This window comes from Chinchilla lanigera, unplaced genomic scaffold, assembly GCF_000276665.1.
Source record: "Chinchilla lanigera isolate Chin_1 unplaced genomic scaffold, ChiLan1.0 scaffold00052, whole genome shotgun sequence".
Taxonomy (NCBI): domain Eukaryota; kingdom Metazoa; phylum Chordata; class Mammalia; order Rodentia; family Chinchillidae; genus Chinchilla; species Chinchilla lanigera.
Window position 1 is genome coordinate 15,830,321 of NW_004955453.1, and position 11,832 is coordinate 15,842,152.

Consider the following 11,832-nt stretch of genomic DNA (forward strand, 5'->3'; position numbering starts at 1 on the left):
GTTACTCTCTCTTTCTATGTTATCTGTGATGGTAAATGTTGTGTCTAATAATTTACAATCTATGAAGACCTAAGTTCAATGTGCACTCACTGGGCTGGAGGCTACAGGCAGAGGCAGTAGGCTTCTGTGTTATGTGGTGAACTAACAACCCTGAATGCTGTCAGGATGCAAGGGCCAGCAACTCCTGTCTTCAGAGTGAGTTTTTGCAGGGCCTGCACAGCCTGCTATGGCTTAGTGCCTGTAGGAGCACAGCAGCAAGCCCTTGTGATAGGACTATTCTGTGCACAGGCCTGACCAATGAGAGCTCTGTTGCTATGCCGCTCCTGCAGGCAGAGCCTCTCCAGCTATAATTGCAGCTGTTCACAGAAGTCTCGGATGTTTTTGCTTGGATTGATTTTTTTTCTAAAGCACCTGATGCATGCTTTTCTTCTTGTTGCTCTCCCCTTTTTATTCCTCTCTTCAATTCCCACCCAACACTTTACCACCTAGACACACACACACACACACACACACACACACACACACACACGAATCACACTCAGAATTATTAACAAAAAAAACTTGGGCTAAGGCAGAAAACAATCTTTTAATAAGATCCTTATTTCATGCTAAGCAATGCTGAGAAAATCTGCTCTGTAAAATATTTGGGAAGACTAATTAAAAGTGGTACTATCGCCACATACTTAACTTCCCATTCTGTCCTCTCTTTTTCCAGTAGAAAAAGCATGTGAGAGAGATAATAAGATCTCAGACCATCTGCTTTCTACCCACTATTCCCACATCTCCCAAGGGCCCAGCCCAAAGCCAGTGTGACTATTCGCAAACCATCAGATTAATGGGGCCTCTCTGCCTTTCTCCTCCTTTGGCAGAACATCTGGATTCTGTCTGCTCATCTCCCCTCCTGCACTCTTTGATGAGAGACAGGACAAAAGCAAGGCAAGCACATTCTTGAGAGAGGGGGGCTGTGTGCAGCTGAGGCTCAAGACAACGCCAGAGCACGCTGGGAGGGGAGAAAGGGAAGAGAGATGAGGGAGCCACCAAGATGATCAGATAAGATGGTCCAGATGAAAGGGAAAGTTCTACTGGGGTAGGAAAGGATGAAGGGTTAGGGAGTTTTGATGCTAAAGAACACAATGTCAGGATTTTAGTGTGGCCTTGATCTGTCTTACATGAGCTCCTGCACTGTTAAGAGAAAAATAGGTGTGTAGGTTGGAGCAGCTGTGTAAGCCATGGTGTTTTGTACTCAGTGTTGCTGTGGTACAACACTTCCCACAGCTTTGTAAGCACTCCACTTGCCTGTACTCCAATGTTTAAGCAGTTTTATAAAAACATACAAGAGGAGATAGATTTCATTTAAACAAGAATCACAATGGTATAGGGTGAGTTGTGGAAGGAAGACTAGTTTTCTAGAAACCTGACTAAAGCTAGCTGTTAAACTGTTATTGCTAAAAGAAGGGGTGAAATAAGCAGAAAACCACACTACTTTGCTCCACATGAGTCTTGTCTGGAGATCTGATCCTCCTACATTTCTCCTTAACTTCTCCATCTCTTGCTCCATACTAGACAGTTTTTATCATAGAGGGGTGATTTGTAGGGCCAGGACAAGGCAAAAGCTCTGAAGTAGGGCTATGAAGAATAATTAAAACACCTGGTGAGTTCTGATTTTATTTTTGAAGAACATAATTTGAAAGTGCATGTGAAACACAAGCTGTAGTTTTAAAACTCAGAGTCTAAAACAAATAAGAGTTGAAAGGATGGTAACTCCCATATTTTAAGGTCTTAAACAAAAATAATTTCTTTAGACTTAATAGTTCACATAATGATTTTTTAATATTAAAAATTCTATAAGCTCATAACCAATCTTTCTTTATTTAAATTCAAGCAAACTTAATACTTTTGATTTTTAAAAGTATAAAGGTATAAGATCTTGTTTTTGTAAAGTAATACATATTTAATTACATTTAAGAGATGGCAGAAAATGATACATGTCTCAGTGATGGAATATTGGAGTGATTTTTACCTTTTTTGTACTTTTCTATTTGTTTAATCTTTACTTTTATGCATAATTTTTAAAACAAAGATGACATATTGTTTTCTGTTGACATAACTTAGTTTTCTTTAAAAGGAAAAGAAATTAAGGAGCAACTTGAGAAGTAATTGAATACAAGCTACTTTTCCCAGGAATCTCAGGAGGGTTCCTGTGTGGTTGTCTGAATGAGTGTGTGTGTGTGTGTGTGTGTGTGTGTGTGTGTGTGTGTGCGTGTGTGGTGACAGTATCACTGTCTCAGTGCATCCTTTCCCAGGAGACACTTGTTGATATTGAAATTCAAGAGGAAGAACATCATGGGGGGCAGAAGTAGTGAACAAGAGGAAAAATAGGGACCAGGAAAGTTGGACGTAACTCAGCAGAAACACACTGTAAAATTACCAGAAAGTTCTAGATCCCTTTTGCTTCTGATTAAAATAGTTCCAGCCCTCCCTAGTTCAGTTGAGTGCTCTAGCCTTAGCTGAGCAAGCTTGAGAGAGAGGTGGGGAAGGAGGGTGGAGAGGGAGGGTGTGAGAATGTGCCAGTCTGCCCAGGAGGAGGTGGGTGGATTGTCTATCAGGTAGGAGCAAGGAACAAGATCTTTTCTGTATCTGGATTGAATGGGGGTTGTGGGGACAGGACCAGAGGCTTAGAGGAACCTCTCAATAGCCAGCATTTCCCAGAAACACAGAGGAAGTCTCTCAGACAAAGCAGACAGGTTGGAATTTCTTTCTTGAAAGTCAGAGAAGGGAGAGAGTTAGGTAGGCCTTGCCAATATACCAGAGACAGTGGTGAAATCTCAAAAATCTGGGAGTGTGCCAGCCACAGTTCTCAATTCATGTACCTAAAGAATTGGCTTACTCAGTTGCTGGTCCACAATAGGTCATCCCTGGGCTGCAGGGTTAATCACCCTTACGTTCACTTCCTGGTGCCAGTTTCTAACTGTGGGGATCTTTGATAATCTGGCCCCTCTGCCTGGGTCCTGGGACCCCTTGGGAGCTCTGTTCTTGTACTTGTCATCCTAGGTTACCTTTTCTCTGCTTTCCTTCTTCCTCCTGTCTTGCCAGACCATTGCCCACCTATGAACGAGCATTCTCATCTATTGTACACAAGTGGTCAGGCACAGAAATCCAGGTGCCACAAAGTCTCTAGGTCAGTAGCCCTCCTGTCACCTCCAGATCTCAACTCTCCATAACCTTAAGGAAAACACTAAAACATAAGTCAACAAATAACAGAAGAGAAATTTCCCAGCTCTGGGGCTGAGGCACAGCAGGAAGCTATAGCCACACAAATAATGTTCCATGCCAAGGAGTCTGACCTATAGGTGGAGCACCTATATTATCCATATTATCCTTCTTAATATTATGGTTTAGATCTAAAATGCCCCCAAGAAGTCTCATGCATTTGGAAGGTGATTGGATTGTGGGTTAGGGTTAGCAATATACTCATCCATAGATTTATCCATAGATAAATTCATTAGTTGAATGTGGAAAAAGTACTTTTGGTTGAAACTGTTCTGAAGACAAGAAATGTAAGTCCAGGGGCTAAAGTACTGAAATTCACTTTTTGGCCTCTGAAAGATCTGTTTTAGTTATAATATAATTTTATAGATTGAATATTTTGGAGGGGAGTGGCCTTGATGTTTTTGTTATTTAGTTAAGGTATAAGAGAAACTATATAAGTCTAGTCCCAATTATTTGGCATGCCATGACCTTTTTCTGTGTGGCCTGCAGTGGATTAACTGAGTTGAGTGTTTGGAAAGTTTGCGATGGAAACCAGCTATTCAAACTAATTGTCTTCACCTGTCTCAGTTATACTACCCTCTTATCTTCTTACCTGACTTTGGAATGGATAGTGGAAAAGGGACGTTTGGTTGAAATTGTACCTGAGACAAAAGTACAAGTCCATATTATCCTTCTTAATATTATGGTCTAGATCTAAAATGCCCCCTGCAAAGAAATCTCATGTGTTTAGAAGGTGATTAGATTGTGGGTTAGGGTTAGCCTTATAGTCATCCATTGATAAATTCATTAGCTGAATATGGAAAAATATGCTTGGTTGAAACTGTTCCAAAACCAGAGAATGTAAGCCCATATTATGCTTGTATCTGTCATGCTTTCTCCTGGGCACAGATTCTTGAGGACTTTCTTCCCTTTTCTTTAGTCATTTAGTGGGCACAGTAGTTGATTAATTTTACTCTATCTCAAAATTAATTTCACACCATGATAGAAGAGGAGATTAACAGACATCAGTTTACAAAATCAAAAAGAGTATGTAACGATGATATGGTGGCATCTTCAGGCTGGCAGGGCCTGCCTCCAGGACATGGCAACCTCCACACACAGCCAGACAGAGACCAGCCACTCGTGTATTCTCTCTTCATTACAGGTGAACTTAGTCAGGGCAGGAAGCTCCAAAGGCTGGAGAGAGTATCCTTACTGCTACTACCAGACCTTACTGTCTGGTGTTACATATACCCTTTAGCTAGGTTCTTGGCTCATATATTCTGAGTCTCTTATCAAGTACTCCAAATTTGGTTATGTGACACTACACCCAATTCAAATTTATTTGATGTGTAGCTATGTACTAAAATATACTATGCCCTATAGGAGTGAGCAGAGGAAAAAAGAAGAAATTATACCATGCACTTTGGGTTTAATAACTGCAAGAGTCAAGTACATGAATTACAATGTCCTAAATTGGAATGACGATCAACTTGTAAAACTCAGTCAAGGGCCTTTTTACTGAGGACTTTGCTGTATATAATGTCCATACCAGGACTGCTCAAATTCTCACTGCTTCTCTCTTGTTACGGCCTCACTCCCACATTACCGATATGGAAAGAGGAACTTCAGAAGTTGTACTACAGGTAAGACATCAAGTAAGTGAGAGGAGGAAGCAGAAGAACCATCCCATTAGAGATTTTCTAATCTCTCTCCTTTTGCCCCTACTGCCTTACAGCCATGTATCCTCAGAAACTATGGTTTACTCTTTTTGTGAGACAAACATGAATCTATCTTGGGTAAGTACTCCAGAGGAAAGCAGAATTTGAAAAGATATTTCCTTTGTCTTGCCAGATGGCTTCAGGATATACTTCTTCCCCGGAACCCAGTGTTAAGGTCCAGTCAGCTGTGGCAGGGAGGACAAGAAGTAACATGAAGTATTTGTCCTGCTTCTTCCCTAAGACTCCACTGCATTCGAGCTTGATGTGAGTATGCTCTGCCAAGGCAGCCAATATTGTTGAACTGTGATCAAGATGATGGGTCCCTGGCACAGAAGACTGCTTTAAGGATAAGGATTGGACCTGGGAGAAAACCTACCAGCCCTTGGCAGTTCACAGGTCTGAGATTCCAGACTGGACACTTTTATTTTCCATACCTCCTGAAGAGCTGGCTAGACAAGACATGAAATAAGTACCATCCAACTCATCTGGGAACGCACAGTGGAAAATTATGGGGGTAATATTTTGGGACAGCCCTGACTTCTTCAGATCAATGCATACTTGTGCATTTTTCGCATTCTTTGCTCAACTTTGTATTTTGAAAAAAAATGAGCAGGTATCATTAAGAATGGCAGTCATTCTTGAAATGCTTTAGAGAAGCCAGAACTTGAGAAAACCAATGCCTGGGAAGGTGGGGGCAATCTGGGACAATAGTCTTCTAAGAGAAGAAAAAGGTGCTACATGTTTGGTCTTAAACTCTGTTATGCTAAACACTTGAGTATTTTGTTCTTATTTTTTTGTGATATAGTCACCTTTAGGATCCTTAAATGTGTCCGTGGAATATGCATTTTGCTTCTATAGGGACACATCCTTATGACACATTCTTATAAGAATAAATAAGATGTGACTTCTACTCTTATGAATGCTGAACAATAATTTAGTATCTGACCAAATGAGAATGGATTGTTAAAAATCTTAAAACACATACAATTACTTTAAAAATATCACACAACCAGTGCCAAATTCTTCCAGGTATCCTGTAGCACTTTCATCCAATGCAGTGGCACTTACCTGTGCTCCAAATCACTAAGTTCTCCATTTGCCTATATCCAATTAAACTTGGGATAGAATGATAGAACAGGCTGAAGTCTTGCGACACCATCTTGCTCCATTCTTTGTGCAGATGAAACAACAGAGGTCACAGAATACAAGTGGCTGATGCAGCTTCCTGAGAGTCCATTTTTTTTTCCACTCAATGGACTAGCGGTGCCTAAGATCTGTGGTCTTCAGAAAGCACACTCCCTTTTTTAATTCCCAGTAGTATTGTACTCCTGTTAATCATCTTCACTTTGGTAGGAATGATGCCTTAACTGGTTGGTTATAAGGCCCTGCTCAGGAAACACTGTGTGTGTGTGTGTGTGTGTGTGTGTGTGTGTGTGCACCTGCGCACGTGTGCATGTACGCACATGCACATATGCAGTGTTTGACACTGAACCCAATGCCACATGCAAGTGATCTTCCTTATTTCTGGGAAATATTTGAAACCTTTTTTTGAATAGAAATACCCAAATAACCCATGGACTCTCTATTCACTGGGCACAGGACCTAGTTTAGAACTAGATTTCTTACTCTTACTCCAGTGTTCTCACTTCCATGTCCCCATTCTCCCACTGATGAGGAATCACCAGTTTGCAGGGCTCATCTGAAGTCCTGACCTCTTTGTCACATGGTGTGTGTTGCACCTTCTCTCGGCTTACTAAATCTAGAGGTTTAAAATTTCTTTGGAAATCATACTTTCATTTGTTAACTGACACCAAGTCACATAGTAAGTGTGAGCATCTTTTATTAATGATGTAAGCATCATTTATTAATGGTCATAGTAAGCATTTATTAATGATGCTTTACTGAATTCAGAAAGAAATTGAGGCTTAGAAGGCAGAGACTTTTATTTGGTTGTTGGTTTTAACCTGTTTTTCTGGCTCTTCTCTACTCTTTCTCTGCTCACTTCCTATTACCTTTTTTGCAAAGCTCTAGGTCTTCCAAGCAGGTTCAGGGGGTTCTGATATAATAGCTCCCACTGAGCATTCACTTGGCCTGAAGAGACAGACACATCAATCAGCACACCAGACCCCAATGAAGGACTCAGCAAATGGATCGGATGGAGCACTCAGGAACTCTCTGAGTGGAGGCTGATTGTACAGACATCTACATGGGCTACATCTGGGAGCACTCCCTTCACATCTGAAAACTCACACTTTATGCTGGGACATCTAGGAGAACAAAGCAGAGCAAATGGGCTGGAGATTTTTCTGCCTTATCCTGACCAAAAGACAGGGGGAGAGGTCCCAGAGCCTGGCTAAGCATACTTGGGTTTCACAGTTGCTGGGTGTTATAGTGAACAACCTTGACCCTCACATCTCCTGATCCAGACTCTTCCCCTCTCTTCTGGATACTCCTCAGTTTCTCCAGTTTCTCTCCTACTCCACTTGAACCTCTGTTCTTCAGAAGAACCTTCTGTTCTTCTCTCTTTTTCAAATTCCTTCTCTAATATCCTGCATCCACTCCTGTGGGTTCAGTTATCACCTGCATATTTTTACCTCACAATATCTCTCATGTTGTTACCCTTCTCCTAACACCACGTTTAACTGATTATTGTAGACATTACAATAGACATTGTAAATGAATATTCCACTCAAATAAGACAGAGTCTCAAACTCTTGACTGGTTTCCTCTGGTGCTTCCTATCTTAATAAATGACATCAGTACGCACCCAGCCCTCCAAGGTAAAAGCCTAGGAACATCTGGGATCCTATCTTTTTCGTAACCCTCTTGTCACTCAGTATTGTCAATTCACCATAGTTCCCCCAAATCAGTTAAAGCCAGCACTTTGATTTTGTTCTCACTTGTTTCTTCCATTCTCCAATCCCATTCATTGAACTGAGACTAGGCAGAGCTCCTACCCATTGTGTGATTTTTCACACCACTGGACTGTGAATATATCCCTAAGCCTCTGTGTGTTGTTTTTTTCTCATCTAAACCAGGAAGATCTTGAAGTACATCTCTAAGACCTTTCTAATTCTCGGTTCTGTAATTTTCCAGCTTTTGTATACAAGTATTACAGGATGCAAATTGAAGAACTGAGCTTTATGTTCTTTCCCTCATTTTCTTCCACCCAATATATTTTCTTTATTCCTTCTCCATATTACTAAAAGAGCTCTTGGTTGAAATGTAGCAGCTCTACAACCCAAACCTTTAGGCAGGATATGATTTCCTAGACCTTCCTGAGGAGACAATCCCATGTCCTTTCTTTCTGCTGTCATGTTGAGGAAGAGTTTCCTGCAGCCAGGGCTGAAACACAGTAGCTACTGTTTTCCTCTTCACCATCACTTTTATTGTTTGAGGGGTGCTGTTCCCCAGCTCTGCAGAGACAGACACACAGGTGGAAGGTCTTAAAATATCTACTCCTCCTGCAAATTAATTAGAGAACAAATACCAACTCCTTATCCCCATTCCATCCCCACCACTGTCTGTCCTATCACCAGGACACCAGGTTTAATGAGGTGGTTTTTAAATACGAGGACTTCGTTGAACTTGACTTAGAAGCTTCATAAAAGGGTGTCAAGTGGAATAGTGAGACGGTCCACCTGCTGTGAGCTGTTAAACTCACCTTGGGGCTAAGTTTGAGGAGCTGATGTCCTTGACTCCACAATGACTAGGAGAAAGAGAAGACCTACAGTTTCTCTTCTAAGGATATAAGGTTGCACTGTGCCTCATGTTTTATGTGGAGTGGGCAGTTTGCCTTCAGTGACTCCAACCACTTTTTTCTGTCCTACAGTGATTCTAGAGACATGCTTTATTTCTCCTTTCATGTAATCTCTCCAACCTTCTTCCAAGAGTCTAGAGAAGGCAGAGAAAAATGCATGTCCAACCCAAAAAAATGTGCCCATTAAAACTATTGGTAAAAAGTTGGCAACACTATTTATGAGATCCTAAGTCACCTCTAAACTATAAACTAGTATAGACAGAGCTGGAATTTGAAGTTATCTATATCCTCCTCAGTCCACACCCTGCCATTTTATAGGTATGGAAAATAAGGTTTTCAGCAAATTAGTGGTGTACTCTGGACTCCCAGTCCTGTGTACTTTCCATTACTATTTGCTTCCTAATTGCATGTGGATTTCCTTACTCTCCAGAGCCAAGTACCATCAACATTTGGCTTTAGAAATGCTGTGGAATCCTAAATAAAAAAGAGTGAATGCAAGTAGCATTCAAGGTCTCTTACTCCTAAATCCATATGAAATGTTTGCACTAAACCCTGGGCTCCAGACTGCTTTAGTACTTTCTAACCTCCCTTTTAGAAGCATGGAAGGAAATATTGAGCTAGCAAGAGTATCTCATCCCACCTGGTTCTGGGGCTGGCTCCTCAAAGGTGGGAGGGCTTTTGTTTGTGCACGAAGCAGAGAAAACGTCCTAAATTTTTATCAGCAAGGTTTGTTTTGGACCTAGCAAGCATAGAAGAGGATTCAGTTGGAGTGGTTTCGTGGAGGATAGTGATTTCCTCACTCAGAATCACAGTAGATTTAGAGTCAACCATAGAATTCCCTTAAGATAAAATATTGGGAAATATATTAGGTTAGGAGTCATAATAACTAGTTTCCAAGCCTGCTTCTGCTCCTGTAACTTATGACCTCATCTCTATGATCACTTAAGTAGGAAACAAAATAATCTTTGAACTACTCTGTTTCTGGTTTTATTCTAGGTGTTGAATATTCAGTGTGTATTAATGCAATATTCCTATTTTCATAGGTCTTACGTGATAGTGGAGAAAGCTATAATTGACACACATATATATAATAATATTATCAAAGTTATGCAGCAAAGAAAAATTGAATAATGCAGTGGAGATTATCTGACAAGAGGCAAGAGGATATGTTTGTGTGGGGATGTGGGATGAGGCTTTGAAATAGGTCTCCAAAGAATTTTTTTAACCTTTCCTTTGAAAGATGGTGTCCAATTCCCCTTCCTTGGAATATGGGCTGGGTTTAGTGACTTCTTCTAACAAATAGAGTAAAGTGGAGGTAGTAGTGTATGAGGTCAAAGGCTGCAAAGACACTGTGTCTTCCTCCTGTTTTTCTGGGATTGTTTACTTTATGGGAAAGGATCATCCAAGAAGCCAACTCCCTGGCCCCAGTCAAGCCTCAGATGATTGTGGATTTTGACAACATCCTGCCTACATCTGCAAGGAGAGACCCTGAACTAGTCCACCCAGAAAATCTGACCTTGAATTTCTGAACTGTAGAAATTGTGAATCAATATATATTTCCTATTTAAAGGCATGGCTTTTTTTGACACAATTTGTTAAATAATAATGTGTAACTAATGTCTGTGTTTAGGGAAGCTTTTGGGGGAGAGTAATTTTTGAGCAGAAACTGAAATTAAAAAAGGAAATGTAGCTGGGCGCGGTGGTACATGCCTGTAATCCCAGCACTTGGGAGGTTGAGACAGGAGGATCACCGCAAGTTTGAGGCCAGCCTGGGATACAAAGTGAGTTCAAGGCCAGTCGGAACTGCATAGTGAAACCCTGTCTCAAAAAGACAAAAAAATAAATAAATAAATAAAAAATAAAAAAATAGAGGAAATGAGTCAGGTTAAAGTACATGTGAATACTACTTGAAGGACAGGGAACAGAAATGGCAAAATACTGTGAAAAAAACAAGCTGGAATTTTCAAAGAAAATTACCCAAGATTTGGAAATGAACAAGACTAAGCATTCTTTCAGCAGACAACTGGCCATTGATCCCCTGGGGATCACTTTGTTAAACTGAGATATTCCCATTTGAATTTCTATTATATGAATTATTTTATATCTGTGTAGAGGTAGAATTAAACTTGTACAAAACCTGATGATAAGCCAGGTGTGGGAGCACATCCTATAGTTGTAGCATTTTAGGAAGTTGAGACAGGAAGGTCACAAATTCAAGCCTAGCCTGGGCAACTTAGTGACATAGGGAGACCCTGTCTCATAATGAATAATAAAAAGTGGATGAAGATATGAAGTTCAATCCTTAGTACTGAAAAAAAAAAAAAAAGAAAAAAGAGAAAGAAAACTATAGGAATGCAAATTATCTTTCCCAAAGAAATACAATGAATACAGTCCTATAGTAATATGACTGAATTCTACCCTGTAGAAAAGATGGCCCAACAAATACATTTTAATTAGCTGTATTGAAAAACAATTTTATACTACACTTCATCCATTTAAAAATTTATAAATCAGTGACATTCAGAATATTCTTAGGATTGTGCAAAGGGCATCATAATCTAATTTCAGACCATTTTTGTTCCCTCTCACAGCCAAGAAACCCTATAGCTATTATTATGGCTTGTATCTAGATGTCCTCCAAAAGACTTGTTCCCTCAAAAGTGGGGCTTTTTCAAGCTGGCTGGATCTAGGGCATGTGATACTAGAATTAAGGGTGTGTAGTACTAAATTAGACCACTGATTGGAATTAGCATATTTCTGGGTATGTGTAATGAAAGGCCCACCCTTGGGGTAGTGGTATGAATCAATAGGCTTATAGCCTGGATGGAATATAAAGGGAGAAAGGGAAGGCAGGCTTGCTGCTGCTGCCTCCTGTGCACCCAGCCATGAACTCTTTCTTCTCTGCAATGGACCACTGCCATGCCATTCTGCCTTGGAACCAGCTGATTATGGACTGAAATCTCTACAAACTGTGAGTTGCAATAAACCATTCCTCATTTAACTTGTGAGTGTCAGGTATTTTGTCTCAGCAATGAGAAAAGTAGCTAATCAGCTGTCAGTAGTTTCTCCCTATTTCTTTTTTTTTTTTTTTTTTTTTTTTTT

At 40.4% G+C, this 11,832-nt stretch overlaps 1 long non-coding RNA gene across 2 annotated transcripts in view; it reads left to right on the forward strand.

Annotated features, from left to right (window-relative positions):
• LOC106149760 overlaps positions 1–11,832 on the forward strand; it is a 248,115-nt gene that overhangs the window by 210,050 nt on the left and 26,233 nt on the right. Inside the window, exon 4 of one of the 2 annotated variants that reach the window (XR_001236128.1) lies at positions 5,104–5,234. This is a non-coding gene — a long non-coding RNA (uncharacterized LOC106149760). Of the gene's footprint in view, positions 1–5,103; positions 5,801–11,832 lie in introns of those variants that run through there. The other variant, XR_001236127.1, reaches the window with a different exon arrangement.